Genomic DNA, 19,192 nt, shown 5'->3' with positions numbered 1-19,192 from the left:
TTAACCTTGAGTTAAAATAAAACCATAAAATATAATGTACAGTATACCATTGAATAAATAAGCTTATAAAAATTGTTCCCAACATTATCCAGATCTTCACTGAAATTCAGTTAAGGATACTGTTTGACTATGCAATACTACTTTTCTATGTTGCTTTAGCTGGTTTACTACCATGTAAAAAAAGGTCCTCTGTGTAAAGGCAATTTTTAGGACAGGAAAATGGTGGCTTTACTTCAAGAGCATCTATTCTCTCCTACAATTTAAGGTAAGCCAAAATATACAAGAACATAGATATTCCAGTATCCATTCACCAAATCTTTCCCCCTATTTTGTTATTAATTAGGTTTTTTATATTTTTTTAAAGTAGTTGAAATGATAAAACAAAGATGGAGGAAAAGATCCTGTGATGATGCTTAATTTACCCTGGTTTGAAAATATAAAAATCAGTTTCAGGTTAAATTTAGGGGCAGGCCCATGCTGGATTTCAATCCCTCCTCCAGATCAAATCAGTTTTCAATCCTCATCTTTCCCTTCCAACCAAATATTCTATTGTAATGATGTGTCAGGGCATTAGCTGAGATGCTTGGATTCCTTTTGGTTTTGATGAACTCTGTGACCGAGTTTCTAGATTTGGAAAATACTGCTCAAAATATTTTATGACTTTAAGCAAAATACCTTGTTGAGTCAAACAAAATCTGCATTTTGTTGAAGGGAGTTCATACATACAAGCTAACCTGAGGGCTAATCCACATGGTGCCCCATTTCCATCTGTCCTGTGTGCCATCATTCACTCCCTAGAGACTATAATGGACAATGTGAAATTTGAGCGGGCCACGAACAAGAAGTATATATCGGAGGTGGTAACCCTTTGAGAGCTGTATGCAACGAAATTTCATTTTGGTGTATGCCGATTGGTGTACATTCAAAGTGACAATAAAGTTATCATCATCATCATCATCATCATCATACATCACTAAGAAAAACAATTTTTTGTCACTATACTTAGAACTGATTGATTTGTCACTACCAGCCAGCTGCTGAGTTTAAGAAGTTGTGCATTTCTGATCAGAGTGACTTGAAGTACTTCAGCTGAAATAGTTAAGATCTTAGGAACCTAATGTTATTACAAGTGAATTAACTTCTCTTGCCATACTAGTTCTAGAACATGATACTAAGTAGCTACAAAACATTAAGGAAAAATTTCCTGACAGTGAGGACAATCAACCAGTGGAACAGCTTACCCCCAGAAATTGTGGGTGGTCCATCACTGGAAGTTTTTAAAAGGAGACTGGACAATCACCTATCTGAGATAGTACAGGTCCTCCTGCTTGAGCAGGGGGCTAGACTAGAAGACCTCCAAGATCCCTTCTACCTCTATTCTATTCATGTCTACAGGACTGGAACCATACTTATAAAATAGCTTTGATTAAAAGTACATTTACTTAAAATTATCTATTCTACATTAGTGGCCAAAATTGTGGAAACCTTTTGGGAAAAGTGTATTTTTGAGGTTGATGGCTAATAACACCACTTTTTTTTTGGGGGGGAAGATACCATAAAATTATATATCAATGGAAATATAATTTAATCAAGAATGTAATGCAACATAATTTGTTCAATTATCTGTACTGTATTCTATAAAAAGTTCTAGACAAATAACGAGAAAAAGAAAGCACAACTTGCTTAGGTTGATATCAGGTAGCTTTCCTTCATCTGATTGTAGCCAATGAGCATGAGTGTTTAGAGAGCCAATAAGGTGTCATCTTGTTTTGGCAATGAGGCAATCAGATCACAGTAGGATTCAGTGATTGAAAGACATGCCAAGAATAATAGATTTTGTCTTCTTGCCCTAGCATTATGCTTACTCAATTTGGACTACATTCTCTATTTGGAATGATGATCAAAATAAACAGAGTAGTAGTGAGGAATCTCTGGTCTGCAGGCTTAAGCTGACCTATGAAAAGCAGCATATCCAATCTGAATGGGCCAAAATTGCTCTTCCACTCTCTAAAACCATCTCCCTAAATGGGAAATCCAACTTACATGACAAATGGCATAAGAATATTCCTAGCAGAATGAAATAGGCTCATGGACCAATGCTCATCCCTTCAATTCTTGATCATCCTGCACTATCTTAGAGTCACTAAGGAGTGTTCTAGTCACTTTAGCTGAAATGCAACTGGAACCCTCCATGTCTCCATGGAACTTATTTATTGCAGAAGATTTATTGAATAGAGTCAGTATAAGTGGCGTTCTCCATGACATACATTGAACTTTCACACTTTCTTTGACTTGCACGTTTTGCACAAATACCAGAAGGATTTTAAATCCATTATAAAATAATTAATCTGAACTGAATGTACATTTTTTTCAAATCATTTCAAAGCTTTTGTTTCTTGATGAATTTTAAGTAATTCATCAGGGTATGCATGATCTGATTAAAGACTCACCTGGCAATCATATGCATCCATTAATAGCTTTCCTTCATTGATTTAAACATATTAATTAAGAGAAGGCCATAACCAGGAGCTGAGTTCCTTATCTATATGCACAGCTTAATAATAATAATCACACTGTGTGATTAGAATGATTATGGGACACTGTGAAAAATTCATTTGCTGCAAGTAAGCCAACAACTTTGCATCTGTGTTGAGAAACAATTATAGGGTTTAATTGGGAACCATGTAATTATGACAGCAGTTATTTCAGTGATTGATTCAGAAATTAAAGTGAGCTGGCAAATTAAGCACTAGTGTTTCCAGCATTAGAAATTTTTTGGATCCAGAGGACGTATATTGTATATAGATTTAAATGGGTGGTGAGGGGAAAATAAAATGAAATCCAGAGAATTGAGTTATGAAATGCTACAGAATACCCAACAGGTCCACTAGACCTGATAAAAATGTGAAATTAGATAAAGTGTATAAGAATCGAAGAGTTAAAATGAACGGCAACAGCCAGCTAGCAAGACCCTGATATCTCATGAGTGCATAAAGACAAACCTTTGAAAGACTGGTCCAAGAAACATTTCTGAGCTACAGGTAACTGCTTATGGAATTCAATTGATGTAATATCCATTCAGTTTCGTTCATTTTTTGGGGAAAATGTATTTATCCAAAAGGCTTTTAGGTAAGCCTTTCTGAAATTCCCCTTCAGCCTCTGAACATGAATTATTTTTTCACGCATAGATATCTATGCTTTCATTGTAAAAATAAGCCCTTCAGATTAAGCATTATTGATTGTTTAATTATTTATTTTACAGGGGAGTCAGGTCAGTTATGTTATACCAATTAAACTTCATATGCAGTTTAACAAATTGGCAAGGTAATTTAATTTAAATTTACTCTGGCTTCATTTCCATTTCCATTGGAGCAGATCTTGTCAGACTATAAGACACAAAATAAATTTTCAACCAGCTCCCATATAATATATGTTAAAAATGTTTCATGTTCCTAGGGAGAAAATAAATGGCCCTCTCACTGAGGTCTCTTCTTCATCTGCTGCTCACAAAAATAGGAGTACCAAATACTTCATTACAACTCTTACTAAAACCATTTCTCCAGTAGTAACTTGAGATATAAGGAGGAATTCAAACGGAGGCAAAAAAAAATTACCTTATGGCACCTTACCTTATAGTAATGGCAGGCAAATTTTTCACAACTTCTATCCCACACCCAAAAACAAATACAGCAAGTAATAGCAACATTACTTGCTTTCACTAATATTTTCTTGGATTTAGGACATTTTGATACAATAAGGACACTCCAAGAAAATAAAGAGAATTCACAGCATAAGCACCATCCCTTCTGCTTAGGCTACAGTGCCATTTGGCAGATTTAGGAAAACCAATTTCCTCTTACAACAACTGAACTACCTGAAGGAAATAAACTGATCTAAACAGCCCAAATTGCCAATGGCTTGCCTTACTCCTTCAAAATTTAACTCTTGTTTTCAAAATGGAAAAAAAAAATCCAAAGTATGAATTTTTGCATGGAAAGTCAACATTGTCATTGGGTCTCAATATGTTTAAACTCTGCTTAAATGTAACTGGACAAAAATCGGAAGAAGCAGAAGATATAGACAATTTTAATTATTTATTTCTATTTAGATTGTATGGAACGTGGGTACAGAGACAGTTATTTTTAGATAACTTATTTTTTCACAGCAACAAATATCTAACATGTTATTCGTATAGAAAACATGATTAGCTGGATTTTTGTAGTAATTTAGATTGCTTGTTGTCATTGCCATATCTATCATACAGTCAGCTCTTTATGACAATTTTCTATGACTAATGCAAATACTAATGTTCATTTTCAAACACCTCTTCCGCACAAGAAAAGAGTTGTTTACCCAAAATTTTTGGATTGCCATTCTATGAAAAGAATTCAACCAGAAGGCCAAGGCAAATCTAACTTTGAGTTTGGGACCAGAGTCTTTAAAAAAAAAAGTTTTATTAGTTTTTCAAATTACAACCTATATATTTAGAAAGCATCATGATACCTGGGTAGTCATCAGTTGAGTAACAGAGTTTTCAATACATAATTTGGGTTACATTATCATAACATCCTTCTCTATTTCCCTCAACATTCAATACAACTTATTTAAACTAAGAAATTTGTAGGAATAGCATAGTCAATTAAAGAAGATTTTGTCAATCCAATTTTGATAAGGTATATATATAGCCTATTATTAAATTTTATCTAATTTTGATGTTAATTATAGTATCCAAGTTTAACCTTTAACATCCCAAATAGTATTTACAACCCAAAGTTCCCTTATCTTATTACACGAAAAATTATATCATGTAACATACACCCAATATTTAAATAGCTAGCTTCTACCTAATAAACATTGTTTATTTCATATCCTAATACATCACAAGTTACCAATCAGAGAGTCTATATTTATCAATCTACTTCTACTTATACATAACCAAAATTTTAACATCAAACATAGGATCCATAAGTCAAATTTCCATTATATCAATATATAAATTTATAATATTTGAAATAAGCTTAGTAAATACTTAAACGCATTTTAATTCTATCTCATGAATATTTTCTATTTCAGATCCTAATAAGTCACTAATTACTAACAAGATGACCTATGATAATTCTCTAGGAATTCATATTTTAAATCTAAGTCTAGGTTTCTTTTTTTGCCAGTCGGGTTTCTAGAGCCAGGGCTTTAATTTGCCAAGTAGGTCTTCATTTGCTCGCATGTATATTATTTGCACCAGAGGAGGCCATCCAACCATCAGCAATATACAAAGGTTGAACCATTTATAGTCATTATATTGTTGCCATGTTAATTCCACTCTTTTCATTTGCTTTGACATCTCTGTCTGCAGTTCAGTCTGGATTCTTCTTCCATCTCTGTTGATCTGTTTTGAGTAGAAAATCTTATCTAGTTTTATAGTTAGTAATTGACTGTCCAAGGTTTCCATAGGTTGTCTTTGTTGGCCTTCGGCTTCCTCTATATTGGCATCACTATCTTGCAAATAGTGTACTTCTGAAATTGTAAGTTCCTTAGAGAGGGTCAGAAGTTGAGTATTAAGTTTTTCCCTAGTTTGTTGTTGGTCTTTAAGATTGTCTGTCATAGTAGTGGTTCCTTGTAGTTTAAAAATTGTAGGTTCTTTGAGTAAAGTAAAGTAAAGTTAGGTTTTGGATATTAGATTTTTCAGTTGTTAGTTTTTAAGTTGTTGCTTATATTCCTCTGTCTCAATAGTAATATCTTCCAATTTTGTTATATTCTGAAGTGTAAATTCTTTAGTTGCAGTCTGGGTTTCAATTTGTGACTTAAGGTTGGCATGTAAATTATTAAATCTGGAGATAGACATCTCAGTGACTCTGTAGATTGTTTCAAGTATGAGGTTATAATCAAGCAAGATTTGTGGCTGATCCTTCTCCATTTTGTAATAATTGTAAATAGTCCTTGGTGGAGGCTATTTTTCAAACAAAAATCAGTAAGTGTCCACCTCCACAAGTCTAAGCCAAATTCATCTCCAGCTGTTTCAGGTTTTTATCTTAATGCCAAGGTCAGTCCAAAATATAAGCAAGCTTGTTTGCCAATAGTATTCACTAGATATCACCAGAGTACTTCAAATCCTTTTCAAATGGTGTCTTTTTATTTATTAATTTATTTGTCCCCCTTTTTAGACTAATAGGTAGAATAGTCCATTTCTGTAAATATAGGAACTTTGGGCCAAAAGTAGAAAGGCAGTAAGTCCAATTAATCAGTATAATTTAGTACAAGCCTTTTTCTTTTCTCTCCCAAGGTAGATAAAGGCCGCTATTAAGGAAGGTGGAAAAAAAATCCCTTCCCTCTCTCCTCACAAGGGGAAGCAAATTCGGAAAACTTTTGGCAGGGAAAGTAGACAATTAGGAAAAGAAGAAGGCAATTCTCACCCAGTTTTCAAGTGCTTTCAAGTGCTTTGTTGTGCTTTTGGCTTCAGCAGGAAACAGCTAAATGATGGGCCATGGGGGTGGCCGATCCTTTCTTCTTCGGTTTGGAGAGTAGCTCCAAGCTGATGGGAGGGCCACTGCCCATCTACCACCCACTGGAGAGACCACTCCACCACTCATGGCCCCTCCAGGGTGACTTTCAACCCCTTTACAGGAGCCCCCCGATGAAAAAATCCAGGCGACACGAAGAGCAATTCACTCGGGTATCTGGCTGCACCGAAATCCGGAACTGGAAGCCAGGACCAGAGTCTTCAGTGATATATCTACAGAGTTTTTAAGAAAAGAATATCATACCTGGATGGTAACCAAATCTGATGAAGTAAAAAAATGCAGCCAAGTTTAATTATTTCTATCCAGTGGTTGTACACAATATTGTTGCCCAGACACAGGGCAGACTTGATTTTAGGTAACATATCTTTTTTCATGAGAAGAAATGGCTAAACCACCTGAAGTATTATTATTATTCCTGTACAAAATATTATTGTCTGTGGAACATAATTTATTTTGACATTTGTAAATAGTTGTGATACATTACAGATACGATTCATTTTCTCTTTAACAGAATAAGGGAGACAGATCATGTTTTAAAATAACAGTGTTATCATTATTACATTATCATTCTCAAAGTAGTGGTATTAACATCCCTGTTTTGCTTTCCACTTGCCTTTTGAAGTATAATATGTTCTGATTTAGATCTAGGAAATATATTACAAGCAAATTAATTTCACTGATAGCATGGGTTGTAAAGTATAGAGTATTTTCAGGTACCTTTATAGTATAGAAGAAAAGAATGTAGTCAGATTCTGCTATTTAAATGTATAGTTTGGATGACAGGAATAAGTTGTAATTATTTTTTTAAGACATTTGGCTGTTTGCATAAAATACTCCATTCAAAAGAAGGTTTTTCAAACTGTAAAATTTACAGTGAAATTTACAAGATGGGTATAAAAGTTAGTCTGCTGTAAAATATGATACAATATTTTAATATTTTAACTGTGCTTTTCATTGGTGCAGGTATGTTACAGCAACTACATAAAAATGAAACCCGAATAGCCTCTGTAAATTATAAGTATAATTTGATTTTTTTCCCCTCAAAGGTGGAAGCAAAATGGCACAGATATTGATCTTACCATGAGTTATCACTACAGGCTGGTTGGAGGCAGCTTGGCAATAAATAATCCACATAAGAAGCAGGATATTGGAACATACCAGTGCTTGGTCACAAATTCATTTGGAACGATTCTGGGGGGGAGAGCAAAGCTTCAGTCTGCATGTAAGTTTGGTGGTGGTGGGGAGAGCATATTTGATGTTCACATCCCTTTTATGCAATTATTTTGTGTACCAAAAACAATTTACTAGGCAATCAAAATAGCAATAAAATTTGCCACAAATTGGATGAACTTGCTCATGTTAACTTTGTCATGCTCAGTTCCAAGTTCTTTTTATCTAGAAAACAGCATCGGTGAAAGAGATATTCAGGGCGTTGCAATAATTATCCACAGATGACGTAAAGGTCAAGAAAGATGAGCACAAATTACTTTTTGGTTAATAGAGTTGTTGTGACAACCCCTTCCCACACTTTTCTTTTTGGGGGGGATAGATTTTTTTTCCATGTCCAGATTGCTATTTGTAAAAATATCTATTCCAAGCTAAGCAACAGGTTGGAAAATACAGTAATCACAAAAGAATAATGATGTCCAGCATAGTCACATAAATGTCACCTTCTGTAATTACCTTCCTGACATTTAACCACATTAACACTTCCTCACCTCTGCTTTGTAATTGGCACAGCATTGTGGTTTGCAGCTAAAATATGCAGTTGTCCTTTAAGCATAGATATAGCAATGCCTGGGAGTATGTGTGTGCATATGTGCAAGGCTTTGTGCACTAAAATTGGTAATAAGATCACTTATTTTTATGTTTTCCCCCCATTGTATTACCACCTATCATTAATTATTTAAATGATAAGCACAGTCTGATAAACACAACGTGAACATATTTTAACCAGAGATCATGGTACATAAAAACTTGGTTATATTCCCTGCTTTAATGAAGCAGAGAAAAATTTACTCCAAAATGGTGAAGATTTGTTCAGAACCCCTGGCAATATTGCCCACCTTCTTTTAGCACAAATACTTTACCTTTAAAAAGATAAAATGGCTTTGCCACACCCAGCTCTATATGCTAATTCTAACAGTACTAACAGAGATAGGGGAGCTCAGAAGAAGGGATATTAAAATTAGCACATTCTATCTCAATTGCTTCAGAAGTAATTTGGACTTTGTAATTTCTTTTCTCAAGGAGAGTGACCTTGAGGTTAGAGACAAAGTGTTCAGAGGAACTGATCTGCTCTCCTCCACTGATTTTTTGGAAGTTGCCTTTTGGTGTGTTATACTTATGCTACAAGCAGTGAACTGAGATGGAAGCTATAGGGAAAAGAAAATGTGAAGTCTGTTAGTACCCAGTTACAATTCATTAGAAGATTTAACACCATTTTCATGCATTAAACAAAGAACAAAGTTCCTAATTATACTACACATGTTAACCAGGTCTTCAAAGCAAGAATGTCTGAATCACACCTAACTACTGCTGTATTAAAAGTCACTAGGAGCAATTCTCACTGTTTTTCTCATCTTGTTTAACCCTTTCCTCCCTGCTCCCAGCTTTCTTCCCACCAAACATTAGCTGTTTATATAAAATGTTTCTTTTTCTGGATTATATCCTGAGCATCTGATGAAGAGGACTATTATCTGCAGAAGCTTGTGCAATAATATTTTGATTAGTTTTAAGGTGTGTTGGGACTCTTTACTGCTCTTGGTGGAAAAGTCTAAAGCAGCTAACTTTCTGAAAACTGTAACACAAAAATTGTTAAGGGAGCTAGGGAAAGCTAAGTAAATAATGTGTCTCTTTAAATGGTTGACTTGACCAAGGATTTTCCAAGAACCTCAAAACAATACTCACATTGATTATATACCATATCAATGGACTCAAAACAAGCAGGTCATATGAGATAGGAATTCACCCGCATCCTAGAATTGAGCAGCTATAGAACAGTGAAATAATAGAAACAACTCACTTGTGTGAGATTTAAAAGCCCCAGATTTGATACAATTCAAAGACAAGTCTGGTTAACAAAAACAAAGATTTATTGAAGAAAAATTGAAAATAAAAAAAGGAAAGCAGTTGAAAGCACGGCCTCTTAGACCCTTCCCAAATTGGATTGAGTTCAAAGAGTGCAAAAAGCAGTTTTCAAGCTATACATTTTACACCATTTCACAATACACGCCATGCCTAAGAACCCTCCCAACTCCCTTTTATTCTCTTAAGTCATTCTTTGAAGTTGATTTACACTTCTAAAGGGTCATCCTGACAATTTCCATCCATCTGCTATTATCTTATCTTGTTTACTTGTAATTTTCACTTTGGGCCGATGTTCCTCTTGTTATATATTTGGTTCTTGCAGGCATTAAGCAAGACAAAGTGGTCAAACAGCAACAAGTTTATTTAACTCAGAACAGGGACAGAAGCAAGCTAATAGCTGCTGTACAACTATTTATATGGTTGGCCTCTAGGTGACGACCAATAGCTTTGAAGGAGCAGTTTCCCACCCCAAATCTACTTAACTGCCCAGAGACAGCAAGTCTAGCTCAGCCCAGTAATGGTTACAACATACAGAAAGTAGGTAAACCATTAAGCAGTTAACATAAGCAAATGAATTGTACATACAATGCCAATACATTATACCCCTTCCCCCTGGATAGCAGAAACTCTCATTTGTTGTACATAATCTTGCAGATACTTAGGCAGCCTTCATGACCATTCAGAATGTCTAGGGGTTACAGGGAACTCCTGGTCTACCTGCTTGCCTGCCAGGCTGGGTAGACCAGGACTCTGGGGTTCAGTTGAGTCGAAGTGACTTGAGTTCCTTTGGCTGGCCATTCCTGGTCAGCCCACCCCAAAGTCTGATTGTGCAGTGAAGTCTTCAGGGCTGCTTCTCAGTTCAGTTTGCCTGTCCAGGTCCTGGGAAACAGTTTGTGTGTCAGGAGGGGATTCTTCTATGGCCATTTCCCCATCACTATGCACAGGAGTTCTCTCAGAGCATGCAAACTGCTCTGTTGGATCGTTATCCTGCGGACCCTGAGTCTGACCCTCTTGGGAGTCCTGACCCAGCGACTGATCTGCTAACCGCTGATGCAGCTGATCAATGAGCTGGCAAATGATGTGCCCATCTTTCAGGACCACCTCGTAGGAGAGTGGTCCTGACAACTTAACAATCTTTGCTGCCACCCACAAAGCCCCTTGCCCACACCCAGTCACCCACTTGTAAACTTCTTGGTGCCTTTGAGCATGAAGTGTCTGCTGTGACTCTGTTGGGGTGCAGCCTGTCCAGTTTAGTGATCAACCTTCTCCCCCAACAAAGCTCGGCTGGGCTTTTGCCCATGGCTGTGCAGGGTGTTGTGTGCTGGCATAGTAAAAAATCAGCCAGCCTGTGGTGCCAATCCCCTGAGACAATTTGTTTCAGGGATTCCTTGGTCGTGCGGACCATGCATTCTGCCTAACCATTCGACAATGGGTGAAATAAAGCCGACATGGCGTGCCTTATGAGGTTGGCCCTGAGGAAGGCCTGGAATTCTGAAGCGGTGATCTTGGCCCCATTGTCAGAGACTAAGATGTCTGGAAGCCCATGTGTTACAAATAGTTTCTGCAGCACCTGGATGGTCCTAGTAGTAGTCATAGTGGAAAATGGAACCACCTCCAACCATTTAGAGTGGCTATTGACCACTATTAAAAATAGTTGTCCCTGAAAGGGTCTGGCAAAATCAACATGGATTCTTGACCATGATGTGTGTGTTTCCTCCCATCAGTGGACAGGGGCCTGCAGCATCTCCGGTCTGGATTGTTGACACATGTAACACCCTTGTACTTAGGCAGCGGCCAATAGATTTGAAGGAGCAGTTTCCTGCCCCAAACCTACTTAACTGCCTGGAGACAGAAAGTCTAGATCAGCCTAGTAACCATTACAACATACAGAAAGTAGGTCAACCACCAAGCAACGGTTAACATAAGCAAATGAATTATACATACAATGCCAATACATTACACCTCTCTTACTGATAGTGATTTTTGTCCAAGGCGTAAGTTCCTGTCTCCTGGAGAGCTTTAAGCAAGTCATAATACATTGTTTTTACTGTTTACCATTTGTGAGTCAATTTGCATGGGCACGAAACAGATAGTCTCACACCTTGCTATTATATTTTATGCAATTTATAAGAATAAACTTTATTTATTTCCTTTACTTGTAATTTTGAAAGCACATTGTGAGCATTGTCGTAAAGGTGCCATCGTGATTAATATGGCCACTCACAAAATAGTCACTTACTCAAAGGCAACAGCCTAAAGTGCTCCTTGCTACTTTCTCAGCCTAACTGGACATCCCAAAATGCTCCATTCCACACAACAGTCTTAACATTCCTTCTTATCCTGGGCCGATAGGCAAACTACCAAACAAAATCTAGGTTTCAGGCAAATCATTAGGTTTCAAGCATTATCCATTTTATTTTCCTGAGTTTACTATAGCCATTCTGAGAGGAGGCGGAGGCAGAAACCCAGATCAAATAGAATTAACTCCAGATCATATCTCCTTGTATTTTTCCTAGATACCTAAGCAGGTCCATATTCAAAAACAACTTGAGCTAATTTGTGTTTTTTTCCCCTCCGTTCCATTTTTTTAATCCTCATCTCTATATGGGCTTCTTGCTACACTAAGACAGAAATGATTTTAATTCTCATTAATAAAACATAGTTTTAAAATCAGTCTAATGTCACTATTTCTGTCACCAATGAAACATTAATTATCAATCATGTTCTGTTTCTATTATAAATGTCTCTGTCCTGAAAAGGTCAGTCAAAAGAAAGCATGTAGAAGATGAGATGATGCTTAGATTTTTTTTGTACTTGTGTAAAGGCAATCCTTTGCTTATGTCTGCTATGCTTTTGAGCATTTTAATTGGACTCTAAAATAAGAGAATGTTGACAACTAAGTAGAATAAGAGTTATTGGAGAACAATCAAATTGGATGGAATGTTATAGGTCATCTAGCCTAGCCCTTGTCTGATAGATCACTGTCTACTCCTCCAAAAGTCCTTCTTGAATTTAAACACTTAAAAATAAAAGTCATTACAAGATATCACAACCTCCCATTGGACAATGGCTCAGCTTCTGTGCTCTCCCACACTTCTGTTCCAGGAAAGTGATTGCAAAGTAGTTTTATATTTTCCTCAATGCATGTGGACGAAGTTCAAGCATAAAAGCATAAAATGCACTTATATGTAGGCAGAAGGAAGAGCTAAAAAAAAACCTTCACTGCCCACTTCTGTTTATTTGTTTATTGCTGAATTTATAAGGCTGCACAAATCAACAATGTGGTGTGAAACATACACCAAACTCACTCCATACAAACATAATGTCAAATCATACAGGAAATGTAAATATGAAATATAGAATATAAAATGGTGACCCATCACCACAATAAAAGCATACAAAAGGGGACTCAATTCAACTGACTTTGTTGACATTCTTTGCCTCATTCAGCTAAGATTTGAGATGGAGAGCATCTGAGGTAGATTGATAATAGGAGAGTTTAGGAGCTTTTCTATTCTAAATGGAGTGAAACTCCATTTATAGTATGGAGGGGTTCCTGGGGTCAACTTTGATATGTAATGAGCATTACATTCCTCATTACAATTCAGATAATTATACTCCTCAAAAAAGATCCTGTTGCATGTGTCATGGCTGACAAACGTAATTTTGTAGTTGCCTGTGGACAGGACTTCTCAATGGTGGCACATGATCTCTGGAATGTTTTCAATACTGAAATCCCTAAGAGCTTAGTTTAGTATTATGGCAGTCTTCCCTTTATAAGGTAAAGGTAAAGGTTCCCCTGCACATGCGTGCTAGTCATTTCCAACTTTAGGGGCCAGTGCTCATCTCCGTTTCAAAGCCGAAGAGCCAGCACTTTTCCAAGGATGTCTCCGTGGTCATGTGGCCAGCATGACTAGATGCCAAAGGCACACAGAACGCTGTTACCTTCCCACCATAGTCCCTATTTTTCTACTTGTATTTTTACGTGCTTTGAAACTGCTAGGTTGGCAGAAGCTGGGAAGAGTAACAGGCGCTCACTCTGTTCCGCGGCACTCGGGATTCGACCCACCAAACTGCCGACCTTCTGATCGACAAGCTCAGCATCCTAACCCACTGAGCCACCGTGTCCCTTCCCTTTATAAAGGGTTTTATTTCATTTTCATTTTCCACCTTCCAAACTTTTAAATACATATTTTGTGTAGTTTAAATTTATCTTATTTTATATTTTAAGTTTTAAAACTATGTTGTAAACTTCTTCAAAAAGGACTATACGGAAAGCTGTGTAGAAAATCATCATCATCCTTTTTTCCATTTTTGCTTTTTCTACATGGAGAAAGCAGGGATTGAACATGGGAATGTCTGAATAGCAAACATGACATCTATATTTGGTTGCAGTCAATTAAGGCAAAGCCCCCTAACTTACATTTTTATTCTACTTCTCTGTAAGTTTAATGTTTAAGATAGTCATAGAACTATCATTGTTTTGGTGTCTTTTGCTATTCTTGCAATTCTTTTTGATTGCATCATTTTCCCCCCTATATAGGAATTTCAACATAATCTGAAAAGGTTGTCTTAGATAAAACTGAGAAGTAACTATATTCTCACTTGGTACAATATATTGGAGGGAATAGTTCTTAAAACGTGCCAGATATGCAGTTAAAGGCTTCAGGTAGCAGGTAATGGAAAAGAATTCCCAGAATCATGTTATGTTCAATTCTGCTTTCTTCACGAAAAGTTTCTCCTAAATGAGCTTAACTAACAATCTGTATTAATGTTTTATACTTGGCCATCTCAGATTTAATTTCTCCACTGCCACTCCGCATTATTGCTTGCAGGCAAGCTCACTGCCATAATTCACACAGCTCAATAGCTTGGCTCCGTTGCAGAAAACTAGTTGCAGGAATGTCAATTTCTGTGGTGGCTATAATGTGTTGTTCTCCAAGTTGCCAAGTGGTGATAAATCTGTATTCAGGAGTGCATTCAAGGTGAGTATCTAATCAATAAATGTGGTTATTTGTTTTCTTTCCCAATTAACTGCATTAGGAATAGATTTCTCTTTCAAAAACACAGGCGCAGAGAAAAAGGGAAGTTTCAAGCATTAAATGAAAATGTTTAATACTGCACTGTACAAGATACATAGAAAGTCAACTGCATGTTGATAAATGCTTGGACTTACTCTGACATTCATAGAGTCAGATGATGTTGCAGTGGTGCTCAGATATGCTGCAAAATGGTCTCTCCACACTATTTAAATAACAATAATTTGGGAAGAATCTAATATGTAGCTCCAGTGTATACCAGCTTTGAAGAGTAATGGTGTACAATACAGCAAACATTAGCTTTCGTATATCAATATCCAACTGGTGGAAAGAGTCATACTACAACATCTCTCATGAAATAACAATAACATTAGAACGGAATATTACTTTATCTTTGTACTCAGATACTGGGATTTGATTTCTCTTTTATGCTTTGCTATCTTTTGATATCTTTACTGCTTCAGTGATATTTTTCTTTCTGTCCTATGCCACCTTGACACTTTCTATGTGATACATTTTCCTCATTATTTTTGTAAAAAAATGGCTAAGGATTTTTGAATCAGTTTATTGGTATTTCAATATAGAATCAATATTTAATGATATTAATATAGATTTAATATTTGGCCTTTGCAATTGGCAATCAGACAAAGCTGGTTGCCCTATTTTTGTTGTGGAATGGAGGGAGCGTGTCTTTCACAGAGAGCAAAGGGACAATTTTTGGTGTGCAAGAAAAGGGTAAAGGCAGATCCCTCTTAGCAGTTCACAGGGTATATCTACCGGGAATAGTTATGCAGATAAATGCTTTAGTCTGGGAAGATTCATTTTATAGGTGAGCAACAATAAAGAAATTGCTGTTGAGTAGCTCCTTGTGTTGTTCTTGGTTCCTTGAATCTGACAATTTTTAAGCTTTTCGTTTTATTTCCTTAATTCTACATTCTATGGAATATCATGTTGTCCATTTTAATATTCACATCCCAGAAAGTACAGAATTAAGAGACATGAAGGGAATATTAAACTGGATAGCTAGTGCTGGCTGAACACTAATCACAAAATAGATCTACAAATATCAGCATCCTGGCACAATACAGCAGACTTTTTTTTCCCCAAAATTATTGCAGAAGCAATAGAAATTTAGAAAAGCATCCTAATAATTTAAGCAAGGAGGAAGAGGATCAACTATCACCTGATTGGTGATTAGCAACTAGTTCTGGTCATTCCATTCTATTCTGCATCTTTTGCAGCATTTAGTTCAAATATGCTCTGAAGAGGCTAGAAACATGGCTACTGAAAAATCAGCACATATTCATTGCTTTTCATACCACAACCCAGATGTCATTTCACAAATAAATAGCAGCTGTGAAAACTTACACTCTATATTTAGAAGCTAATTTCAAGTACAGGTTTTTGAATTACTAGATAACACAAGCCAGGATCACAATAATGAACCTCTGTGGTGCAATAATGTTCAAAGGCTGCATAAATGTATAGATGCATTGATTTCATGCTCAAGATTAAATGTTATCATCTGTGACAGAGTTTAAGCTTTCTTAATAAGTGTACAGTCACAAGATAAACAGAATTGATAAATGACAACTATAAACATTTCAGAACCAAGTGTGAACAGTAATATACAAAGGGAAATCATCCTGTTTGGATTTCTAATTTAGATCTTTGAAAGTAGTAGAAAAGGTTTTCTGATTTTACATATGCAGAACTGTGACTTTCAGGGGGTTATTTAAAAATGAATATTTGTCTTTGAACTTCTTTATGTATCAGCTTCTTAAGTTTTGTTAGTTTATAATTTAAATGTCCCAGTATTGCATTATTACATTTTAAAAAAAAACAGGAGGAAGTGAGGGTGTGCATTGTTTGAATGGGTTTGTGTATGTGTAAGTACATTGCAATTTTAATCTCAATTAGATTATATATATAATAATTCCCTAATCAGAGTAGATTCAATTGGACATGAAGAAAATTAACATGTGTGAGGGAATGGGGGAAGAATCAGAAAATAGCATTTCAAAAACATCTTTGGTCATGATTATTCAATTGTATGTGATTTTCCATTTATCCAGTGAAACTCTAGATGACAAACAAAATACAGATAGTCCTCATTTAGAAATCACAGTTGTGACCAGCTACTTGGCTATTAAGCAAAGCAGTCACTAAAGGTAACCAAACTGCCCTTATGCTCTCATTTCAGCTTCTCTTTGCATTATAGACCTGCCAAGGTTGTACATGTGAGGATAACACTAAATAAAGCAATTACTAAATGAGAAGTACCGAATAAACAAATACATTAAAACCAAGAAGAAGATTGAGTTGATGCTCCCTAAAATATTAATTTCAATCATTTAATATTAATTATTTTTGTTTATCACATACACCTGTGCCAAAGCTCCAGTAACTTAAACATCTTGGCCACACTATCCAGGAAAACAGCTGACTTTTCCCAGCCTTCTCAAAAACAAGTAAAGTTGAGGCCAACTGTAGGGGAGGCAGTTCCATACGGCATATGCCATAATAAAAAAGTCGCACATCCTAAGTTCTTCTAGGTGACACTGCAACATTGAAGGGGTCCAGAGAAGCTCCACTCTGCCAAAGATAGGTCAAAACCATTGGGGATAGGCAGTCCTGTGAGTAACCTAGTCCCATTACATACAGGGCATTAAAAGGTGATGTATGGCAGGTGGATTTGTAGTGAAAACCCACTCTAAGACAATGCATTTCATATAATTGTGCTACCTGGGCAATCCATGGTGCAACCAATACTATATGTACCACTGAATCCTGGACAAGGACAGGTCCATGTAGAATTCATTGCAGTGGTCCTATTGGGAGGTGACTAAGCCATGAGTGACCATGACCAGTGCTTCCTGATCCAGGAAAAGGCACAAATGTTACATTAAATGTATTCATGTGATGTCTTTTTTGGCCACAGCTGCTTTTTTGGCCAAAAAGCCATAGTGATTCTCAAATTATGCAGCAATTATGCAGCAATTCAGTTGTGGGGGGGGATGTAATCCCATTCAAAGTTATGATGGAAAATCACTAGTTCCAGGGGACCCTAAAATTCATAGATACTCAGACAGATAAGTTGAGCTAAAGCCATTTGTTCCACATCCAGATCCATAAAGCCTCCAGGCTCCAAGGGCGCATTTCAACAGCATTGAATGGTTCAGGTACAGTATAACAGTGCCAATATATGTCCTCACCAGCATTTTCATAGAGGTGTTAAACAGGATTGGGGAGGCAACTAGCAGTCCACAAAGCAAAGACTTCTGGACTTCTCTTCCCTTCTCATACCCACCAAAAAGAAAAAAAAGAAAAGAGGGAAAGAAAAACAACCTCTGCCTAGAACATCCTTGGAAGAAGAAAAACCCCTGAAGAACATTCACTCCTAATCCATTAGGCCAGGGGTGTCAAACTGACAGCCTGCAGGCCGGACACATCATGAGGAAACTGTGCCCACCCCATTGCCGGCAATGGGGAAAAAACTAATACGTCGCAAGACATCACGTGACGTCGCGAGTTTGAGATGTCTCCCTTAGGCTATCCCAGAATTATTAATGTAAGAACAGTTGCTGAGAGATCAAGGAAAACCAAAATTCATATACTTTTCTCATCCCAAGATCACCAGAGGTTATCTGCAAACAGAATCATTGTCATCTATAATCTGCACTGAATCCTGATTACAATGGGTTATGTTTAGATAACCTTCATTCTCCAGAACACTTTGAAGTCAAGGTTAGGAACTAGATGAAAATTTCCCAAAATGACTTCTGAAGGAGGGAACAAACCTCTGTTCCTTTAAGGGAGGTGGAAACATCTCTTCTCACAGAGAGGCAACGATCACCCCTAGAATTCCACTAGATTTAGCCTCCTGTAACGCCATCACCAACTAACTAACCTATAGGTGGCAAGATAGCACTTAACATTATGATGTGCCATCAAGCTGGTGTCAACTCTTAGTGTGTACTCTTAAAGGTAAAGGTAAAGGTTCCCCCGCACATGCGTGCTAGTCATTTCTGACTCTAGGGGCCAGTCCAGTGCTCATCTCTGTTTCAAAGCTGAAGAGCCAGCGCTTGTGCGAGGACGTCTCCGTGGTCATGTGGCCGCCATGACTAGATGTCAAAGGCGCACAGAATGCTGTTACCTTCCCACCGTAGTGGTCCCTATTTTTCTACTTGCATTTTTACGTACTTTCGAACTGCTAGGTTGGCAGAAGCTGGGACAAGTAACAGGCACTCACTCTGCTACGCGGCACTTGGGATTCGACCCGCCAAACTGCCAACCTTCTGATCGACAAGCTCAGCGTCCTAACCCACTGAGCCACCACGTCTTTCTCCTGGAAGATCTGTTTCCAATCTGTTTCTGCAGATTTTTCAGTGGTTCCTCCATTGTTGTTGTAATTGAGTCCATTCTGAATGGCAAGTAATTGGGGGAAAATTCTCAAAACATGGTTATTCTTAGTTGATTTGTTTAAGAACCTAAGTTCTAATAGACATAGTTAGATCTTAAAAGGGAAATTACCAGGGAATACCA

The sequence above is a fragment of the Vipera berus genome, assembly GCF_964194415.1.
Source record: "Vipera berus genome assembly, chromosome: 2".
Classification (NCBI taxonomy): domain Eukaryota; kingdom Metazoa; phylum Chordata; class Lepidosauria; order Squamata; family Viperidae; genus Vipera; species Vipera berus.
Note: the sequence above shows the minus strand (reverse complement) of the source record.